The 9,437-nt window shown below is 40.3% G+C and overlaps 1 protein-coding gene across 1 annotated transcript in view; it reads right to left on the bottom strand.

Moving 5' to 3' along the window:
- lrrc17 (leucine rich repeat containing 17) overlaps window positions 1-8,989 on the bottom strand; it is a 29,974-nt gene extending 20,985 nt beyond the window's left edge. The window contains exon 1 of the mRNA XM_010749641.3: window positions 8,791-8,989. The gene's annotated coding sequence lies outside the window, so the exon portion shown is untranslated. The remainder of the gene's footprint in view (window positions 1-8,790) is intronic.
- Between the last annotated feature and the right edge of the window lie 448 nt (window positions 8,990-9,437).

The following is a 9,437-nucleotide window of genomic DNA, read 5'->3' as shown; positions in this document are numbered from 1 at the left end:
CCACGGGGTACCGTGTATACCGTGGGTATCGTGCAACTCTAGTTTTGTATGGACTGAACAAAACAGATATTCGGTGTTAAATAATGTGCTTTAGAGTTACTAGTAAGCAGATTTTGTTATTGTTCAACAGAGCAGGCTAGCTGTTGCTATTTTTATGCTAAGCTAAGCTATGTGGCTGCTTGTAGCTTTAATGGAGAGATATGAGAGTGGTAGGAATCTCCTCATACTTTGGCATTTCTCAAAATGTACAACTTTAGCTCTAAAACTACTGTCTGACTACTTCTTGTCTTGTCTTTCTCGCTCTCTTCTTAGTGGTCTTGCTGTTTTGCCATTTGTACTGCCAAACTGTTAAACTATCACCAGCCACAAACATTAAAACTCCAAGTGATATTTATGGCTAAATAATGATGGTGAAAATAATGACTGTCATTATTTATTTATTTTTGCCACACAGCCAGTTGTTTTGGACTGACTGTGCCCATATGTGTGCCTGTGTGGGTGTGTTTCCACATTGTATGATGAAAAAAAAAAGTGAGTCATGGCTCCCTTGTGTGATTAGAAGCAAAAAGGAAAGGTCCAGAGGTCTGCCAGTACACCATACACAGACACACAGACTCGTATGTGCAAGCTGACTCAGTCCAACTGTACCAAACCACAGCTCCCTTACAGGGTTCCATGGAACAAGCCCGTCAATGCAGATGGTGTCGTTCCATTGTGAATAACAGACTGGGCATGTTAGCTGGCTACAGACAGAAACAGCTGAGAATGTATCTTGGGATGTTCTTTCCAGTCCATTGAGTGCTCTTCAACTGTTCAATTGTCCATCTATCAATCGTCTCATAAGAAACAAACCTGAAAGTTCGATTTCCTTGCACATGCAATAATACACTGCTAGTGAGCTGTTACACAAAGTGAATGGATGGCTTCTTCCCAGCCACCAGCTGGCAGTGTGTGTGATATATTATGTATGTATATGTCTGAGTCTCTTTCTTTTTCCGAATTTGTATATACAAGCATGCCCTTATAGATTTGTATTTGTATGTCTGTACATCAACTGCGAGCACATGTGTTTGTGTTGCACGATTGTGCAGCTGAAGAGAGACATGTTTCAACATAAGGTGAGACTTCTGCCAGTCCAAACACCAGACCAGACTAGACTGAGGTGGAAAGCATGGACTGGAGGGGTCTTGAGTAGACACAGACACAACCTCCCCTCAGTGTATAACTGCTTTCAAGTTAATTTATTTAGTTACATGTGGTTCATATACAGCACTGTGGTGCAACTGCACCAGGAGTCTTGCACAGCTCAGTGGGTGAAGCATGGCAATAACATCTCAGGGCAAACACGTACTCCAGTACTGTGTAGCTATATCCTCCAAAACATACGTAACGTAGAAAATATTAGGGATGTACGGGTGACAAATTACAGGAAAAACCATCACATGGCCATCACACACCTCCGCAATATCCTTTGGCAAGGATTCCCCAAGTTTCTGGAACTGTACTGGAGAGATGGACAACATTTTTCCAAAAGATTATAGTTTTTTATTTTTTTATTTCCACTCATACTGACTGGCCTTTCTTATATCATGCTGTAAAGGACAACATAAACCAAAGTGCATTTCATTTTCTATTTTCAGTTAAATAACATAACTGGCTTTTCTGTAGTGGTGGTATACTGTACCACGCCTTATTTTGGCACAAACATTAAAGGTGCACCGTGAAATTTACTTGCAAACAAACAAAAGTTATGTTTACGTTCGCTGCTTCTGAGTTTATATCACTGAGACCTAGACACATACTGAATGTGTTTGCGTCCTCAAATACTTACAAAGCAATGTTTCAAAGTATTGTAAATACACTGTTTACATTTGTGTTTGCTAGCTTGCAGTCTTCTCATGCATTGCCTTTGTTGATCCATTGCTACATTTAGTAGACTAGCATGAAACCATGTGTGTGCACAATATAAACAAAACAGGGTCTCACTTTTAAAAACATTGCTCCATAGCACTACTAGTGGTCAGATACTCCACACAGTACCCTTTAAATTTATTTTGATTGTAGCATGCATTACGCTTGTATGACAGAATCTGAGATTGTTATGTATCTTTTAGGTTTTTCTTTGATTGTCAAAAAAAAGATAGCAGGTCACTTGGAATTTAGAAATTCAAAAGTATATATCCAGTGAATCATCGCCAAACCAATTGGACCAGTGCTGGTGCTGCTCAGATTCTTTTTTTAAACATCAGAGCTGTTCAGCAGCAGTCCAATCCTTCTTAGAAAAGTATAGCTATGGTCAGTCTGCAATGCATTCCAACTGGGACCATAACAAACCCACTCAGGCCAAACCCATCCCTGTGGTTTGCCTCATGGCCATACCATTCCGAATTAGCCCTTCCAGTCTAGCATTATTTCCCATCCCAGCTGCTTCTGGTCAGCGTGTCCTAACCCAAAAAAAGTCACAAAGAAAAACTGCCTTCCTGTGTCTCTAAATACCAAGTATAAAGCCCTGAAGATTTAGGTGTGTTACTTCCACAGTTTTTGGTGAAACTCCAGAATAAAGTTTGTTCTGGGCGTGAAATGTGGTAGCAACATATTTCTCTTTTGTACCATGGAAAAATAGGCCTGTGGGAAGAGTTTGAGGCCTTTTTGAAGAAAATATGTTAATTTGTTTACTGTGTATGTGCAACTTTGATGAAGCATACATAACAATAAAAATGTTAGGAAAACCTCAGAACTCTTCTTAATTGTATACAGCTGTGATAATTAGAGTGCCCTCTTCCTAATGAGTTGTTTTTAGCTATGCTAATGACATGGCTCTCAGGGTGGCAGTCTGGATGTATTGTCATGAAATTTTGTGACATTTATGGTCCCTAGCGATGCATCCTAATGACTTTGATAATCTACTTCCTTGAACGTCATTATTGAAAGTGTAATTTGTCTAATGCTTTGACAGGTATTTTGTCATGAAACATACTAATGACCCCCCCCCCCCATTTTCCTCAACGGTACTTTGTGCTCTAATGCATATGTTAAACTAAGATTTTGAACATGGTAAACATTATATCTGCTTGACATATGTCTTTTAGCATTGTCGATATGATGTGGACATTTAGTTCAGAGCACTGTCAAAAGAGCTGCTAGCATACGTGTACACTTTTGTTCTTTCAGCGCAGTAATCCATTTTACAAATACTGCTTTAATATTATAACAAGTTCACTATCATAGTTTGATCATCTGAAAGTCTTAAGCTAATGTTATAACTTTTTAAAACCTGAAGGTGAGATAAGGCATCAGTTGACAAATGTTATGTTTTCATTGTTTGCTTCATTTGGATTCAGTCTGGGAATCTGTTTCATTTGGATTTTAGACTCCCAGACTGATAAAGTGTGTGTCATTACTCCTATTTTCTCATAAGTCATACTCTATCTTTCAGCATAGCTCCATATTTGGCATATCAATTTTATCGGTATTTTGTTTGCTTTTCATATGCCTTTCACATAGAGGCGTGGTCTTCACGTAGATTTTACAGGGAAACCACAATCACACAGCACTGTCAACAAACCCTCAGATAAACATACTTGTAACAGTGAGAATGATGAGATGGTGATTATGTCATCAGTTGCACTAGAGATTCAGTTAACGGCGTGGAGTGAACACAGTGAACACACTGTATCATTGTGTCTGAAATTGATGAGCAAATGGAAAAATCATCATTAGGTCATTTTCATTAAATCTTTCAAATGGCTTTTTAAACCCAAAAAATTTACTGAGTCAGTCTTTTAGACAAGTAATAACTCATCTCCAGCTGAATATCATGTGTCTCCCTGACGTGCCAGCTTTAATGTGCCTTTATTTGGAAGTTAAAATAACTCTTTCATTTCTTTGATGTTTGCACTCCTTACTCAAAGTTGTAATAAGAGCATCACTAAATGCTCAAGCTTTAAGCTATAAACGTTGCTGCCTGTACAGTAGCACACCACATATATTACATAGACATAATTCAGGGTAGTGCTGCAAGTGGAAAGTATAATTTAACCAGGCGGTCTGGCAGGACTTCAGTGGTGACATTAACCAGGGAGAAAGGAAGTTACATTGCTGGGCAAAAGAACCAAATGTCAAAGTGCAAATGTGTGCGAATGAAGTGGAGGAAACCTTCACATGGCAGACACATATGTAGACACATATAAAACAGTGTTTTATAAGAGTGTGTGCAGATATACACAAAGAGAGACACGCATATTGCAGGTGCCTATGGAGAGAGAGAACAGACACCAACGCACAAAAGAGAGTGTGTGTGTGTCTGTTTTGTGGACTGTCTGTGGGCTCAAATGGGTCATTTGGTTTCCAGCAGACTGGAAGAAACATAGACAGGTTGGCCTCTCAGACAATCACATCCCACCTACATCAGGAAGAGGGGGTAGAGACTAGAGACACGTTAAGAGAAATACAGATGGAGGCAGCACACATATCATCTTCACACTGAGAAGAATTCTGTGGGAGAAAGTAAAAGACAGAAGGAAATTCCCTAGAACAAGATTAATGTCAGAAGCCAAACTTACATAGGACAGAAAATGTCATGATGTCAGCTAAAGGGAAATTCCCTTTGGCAAAGTGCTTTATTTGGTTTCAGGTGACACTGCTGTGTTTCTGTTAAGCCAGGAACACACAAAATGATTTTTCAAATCCTAACTAACTGAGGAAAGAGCCAAGAGCACACATTAACAATACAGTAGACATTCCTAGATTAAATTTGTGGCTCGAAATACAGGATCCCATTTTTTCAAAGCGACTCACAAAAAGGGAAACAATCAAGGCACAGTGCAACAAGGTCACATTAGTGCAGCTATAAGTACTACTAGCACAGAATCAACTGGCATTTCTGGAGGGTAGATTTAGCATGTCCAGTTGTTGGTAAGCATGTCCAGTTGTTGGTAAGCATGTCCAGTTGTTGGTAAGTCCAATACAGTTCAGGGGAGGCATGTCCAGTTGTTCATGTGAAAGCAGTTACTTTTAGGGAACAAACCAACAGCATCAAAAACTGTGCAGTTCATCTTGGCTTTACAAGGCATTTTAGCTTCTTTCGGCTCATTGTTTTGGTTTTTACTGTTTTGGTTTTACTGTGTGGTTTTTGTGATTCACTCTCACGAACTTTGTTTTCAGCAGCAGAAAGCAGCTGATTGTTGTTGTTTTTTTTGTTTTTTTTACCCAAAGTGACTTACAAAAAAAGGAAACAATCAAGGTACAGTGCAACAAGAACATGTTAGTGCAGCAATACGTACTACTAGCATAGAATCAAGTGATATTTCTAGAGGGTAGATTTAGCATGTCCAGTTGTTAAGTAAGTCCGATTAATGGTAAGCATGTCCGGTTGTGGGTAACGATGTCCAGTTGTTGGTAAGCATGTCCAGTTGTTAAGGATGTCCGATTAATGGTAAGCATGTCCAGTTGTTGGTAAGCATGTCTGGTTGTGGGTAAAGATGTCCGGTTGTTGGTAAGCATGTCCAGTTGTTGGTAAGTCCAATACATTTCAGGGGAGGCATGTCCAGTTGTTCATGGGAAAGCAGAACAAACCAACAGAGCATCAACAAATTGTGCAGTTCATCTTGGCTTTACAAGGCATTTTAGCTTCTTTCGGTTCATTGTTTTGGTTTTTACTGTTTTGGTTTAATTGACTTGACCTGGTTTGCGAAACAGCAGACAGACGAAATTAACCACAACGAAAAGCCAAATATCTTTCCATGGAGTTGGAGGTGGAGACCAAACTGGAGCTAAAAAGGGCAGTAAGTATTGAACTTACATTTAACAAGACACTCAACTCCAAATGAATGCTAATGTGGGTGTGCTGTGTTAATCAGAAACATGTTAGCCCTAATGACTTAATGAGGTAATTTAATATCAACCGTGTCATTCATAAACTACAAAAATGTTTTTCATGTGGCACCTTTGGAAGAACAATGTCACAGCCTCTCACACATAAAGCTTTGAGGCTACACATTCTCTACCTGCACTAGCTGCCTGGAGAGGCAGTCCATGCCCCAGTAATATTGGACAGGCCACTGGGATGGAAAGAGTTCAGACCTCCAGAGGGAACTGTTCAGAAACACAAGGGGCACTGTGTTGCAGAGAAAAAAGCAAGAACAAGCAGGGGAGGCTGTAAAAACAAGAACAAGCCTTTTTCTCTTTGGCTACTGTAAGAAAAATGTAGAAAATTCAGCTTCCATCCCAGCTGCATGCATTTGTACATTATATGGACAGGGAGAAGGCAGAAAGTCGGTCCATCATTCAGGCAATTAATTACAGAGAAACTGACATAAAGTTGAAGGGCAAGAAAAAAGGAGTGAACTTAAAGGTGAGTCTTTTTGAGTTCCCTTTGCAAGCCAATCTCTGTGTAAGTTGACCTTACTTTGTTTCCTTTAAGCTAGATTTCCTTTACGTGTGGTGTGTATGTGTTCCCAAAAGTCTGCAGCCTGATGCCATGTTACAGACCCACCATCCAGCTGTAAGAAGAGACACAAGGGAATACAAGGAAAGAATGTAAAGAGAAGACGGGGGAAAAAAGTGTAACCACCAAGTACTGAATCCTAAACCAGAGGGACGAGTGTCACAGACAGACACAGACAGACATATGTGTGTATGTAGAGAGAGCGCAAGCAAGAAAGAGAACCCTCACACATCCCTGAGAGCCTAATTGAAACCAGACACGTTCATTTCTGCAGAAGTGGAGAGGCAAGTTTGGAGATGTTTTACAGAGAGAGGTCAGAGGTGGTGAACTCACAAAAACAAACAGCAGAAAGAGAAACTTTATGACGGAAACAGGACAAATGTGTGCATCTGCGGGTTCCTTACACCCATGTCTCTCTGATATACCCAACTAGCAACTACAACCCTCAAAAAGAGATCATCCATATGACTTGTCTGCGACCTTTGTGTTTGTGACAACTGGCCAGCTTTCAGCTGATGTTATGCAGGCATCAGTGTGATCTCTCCCCTTGTTTCTTGGCTGTGTCTAATCATGTTCTGAAACTGCAAACACAGAAACACTAAGCTCCATCATAAAACATTGAACCTAGGATTACTGTAAAGATGAAACGTGCCAAGTTTATAAATTCAGGAAGAGAAAAATGAAGATTTTATGTCATGTAATACATAACTACTAAAGTACTTTACTTTAAAGTAAAACTTTACTTTAGTTGTTTTGTTTCAGAAACCTCAGAGGTCTTGCAAACTGTTTCATTTGAATTAGGGAGTACTGTCTTGAGACGTTTAACAGAGCTCACACACATACAATGTCTTCCCCACCAACAAGCTTTGTTGATTGCTTTGTACTGATGCCAGATACATCTGCAACTCAAAACACACACACACACACATGCAACAGATACAACACACACACCAACACACTTCAAGCCCAGTCTCCCACTCACACACTCGCACTCGGTTTTACTACAAAGTGTTCCACTTAAACTTAACTGCAGCAAGCTGAAACAGCAGAAATTTAAGTTGATTCACTCGCACGCAGTAAACTTGCAAGTCAAGCTCTTTTCTCTTCCCCTTTTTCCCCGGTGCAGGAGCGAAACCACACGGCGCTCCGCTCTGCGTTACATGAGTCTGGAATTTTACAGAAACCTACACACGAGCATGTAACTCCATGTGCAGATGTTGTATAGCTGCGCTCACACGCATATAGATGCTTAAAAAATAAAAACGTATACAAGGTGTGCAGCAAGTGCTGGATTCCTCTTGAACATTTTGTAATTTTAGCCTCAGATTTGTTTTCTAGCTGTGATTCAAGAGATTTGTCAAAGTCCTGTTTAATTTATAACAAGAATTGGCTATGTATTCAATGAACATGAGTCATTTAGTGGGCATGACTATCCAGAGTTCCCTACAGTACAAAGAGGGTCCAATTAACCCCTCACACACAGAAGTGGTGTTTATCTCTGTTGAGCTACACACAGAGGACTGAACGCCTAATCATGGCAGCGTGGGTTGCTTTTAAATGATGGCGCATGGGACCACCAGCCAGTTACATAACAAAAGCAGTACGGAAGCATCTAAAATAAGCAACTGGATGTTTTCTTTGCTGCATGATTTCTAAGCCATTGAGAGGAAATCAAGATTAACACCAGCCAGGAGCCAGTGAAGTGATGCTCCATAAACTTGGCACGAGTTCAACAATTCCAAATAAGAGTTTGGTGGTTGAAAAATAAATCTTACTTCAACAACTCCTCCAAAATTTTCCCCCATTTTTAAACAAGCATAATCCAATGCAGCTGCAAAAGATAATGAATTAAAATGTTATGCAAACATGCTTACAACCTTGAGTCCTATCTTCACATGTTAGCAATTTCATCATCAGACCGGGTTGTATTCATTCTTTGTCTATGCAGGCACTATTAGTGCATGCCTATGATGTCTAAAGAACAAAGGAATAAGAAAAGTTTGATGTCACACTTACACTATTAAAATCGTCACAAACTATTAAAAAAGTACGATTAAAATAATCCTGTAGTGGATTTTATAACATATTCTGCAACCTCACCATTTCACAACAGGATCAAAATAACTAATAAAAAAGCTGTGGTCTTTTCTAAGCCTACAGGGAGTTTTTATCACCAAGAACTCATACAAAAAGATTTTTGGCAACTATTGTTGCCAGAAATCTTTTTGCATATTGGATATTGTGTGAGTAAGGGTTGGGGATTTGCTGTTGCTTTCAGCTGAATAAACTTTTTTACATAGAAAGATCTGATGCCCTTTGGTACAATATGTATGTTTCAGTCCTACCTGTGCAGGGAGAGAATCTGGCTCGAGCTCGTCCACTAGGACCTGCAGATCTCCGGTTGGTCCCGCGTCCCCGGCTCCTAATCCTGTCATGAGCGCTGCGTCTAAGCCAAGAAATTCTGCCTGGCTGCCTGTAAACTTAAAGTCTGGAGTGAGGGACGAACGACTGGCTGCTTCTCCAATCTCCTGCTCTCTCTCTCTCTCTCTCTCTCTCTGTCTGCTGAGTGATTGACTACTGCCTTAGCTGCCTCTTTCTCTCCCTCCCTCTTACTCCTGTGCTTTTCACCCACTCAGCTGGATCGAAAGAGAGAGACTGTGAGCAAAGTAAAGTTGATTCTCAAAGGAGCCACAAGGCTGTGTCTGGTTTAGCATTACACACACACATACATATAAACGTGTAGGAGGGCTGCAACCCTGCACTGGTCCCCTTAGTTAAACCAATGGACTTCTTTCAGGATATGCTCCTAATTGGCCCGTTGGACTGCAAATAACAGAGAGATTGGGCAAAATGTACCCATAATCGCCTAGTCTGTCTAGGTGTGTGCACAGTGTCATGCTCCCAGCAGAGAAAGGAGATGTCTTTAAGATTTATATCTTAGCAGGTTTGATCCAAAATAGCCTTGTTCCATTTCCAACATCTGCTTTTGATC

This window comes from Larimichthys crocea, chromosome XX, assembly GCF_000972845.2.
Source record: "Larimichthys crocea isolate SSNF chromosome XX, L_crocea_2.0, whole genome shotgun sequence".
Taxonomy (NCBI): domain Eukaryota; kingdom Metazoa; phylum Chordata; class Actinopteri; family Sciaenidae; genus Larimichthys; species Larimichthys crocea.
The sequence above is the reverse complement of the archived record's forward strand: the minus strand, read 5'-3'. Positions and strand labels throughout refer to the sequence as shown.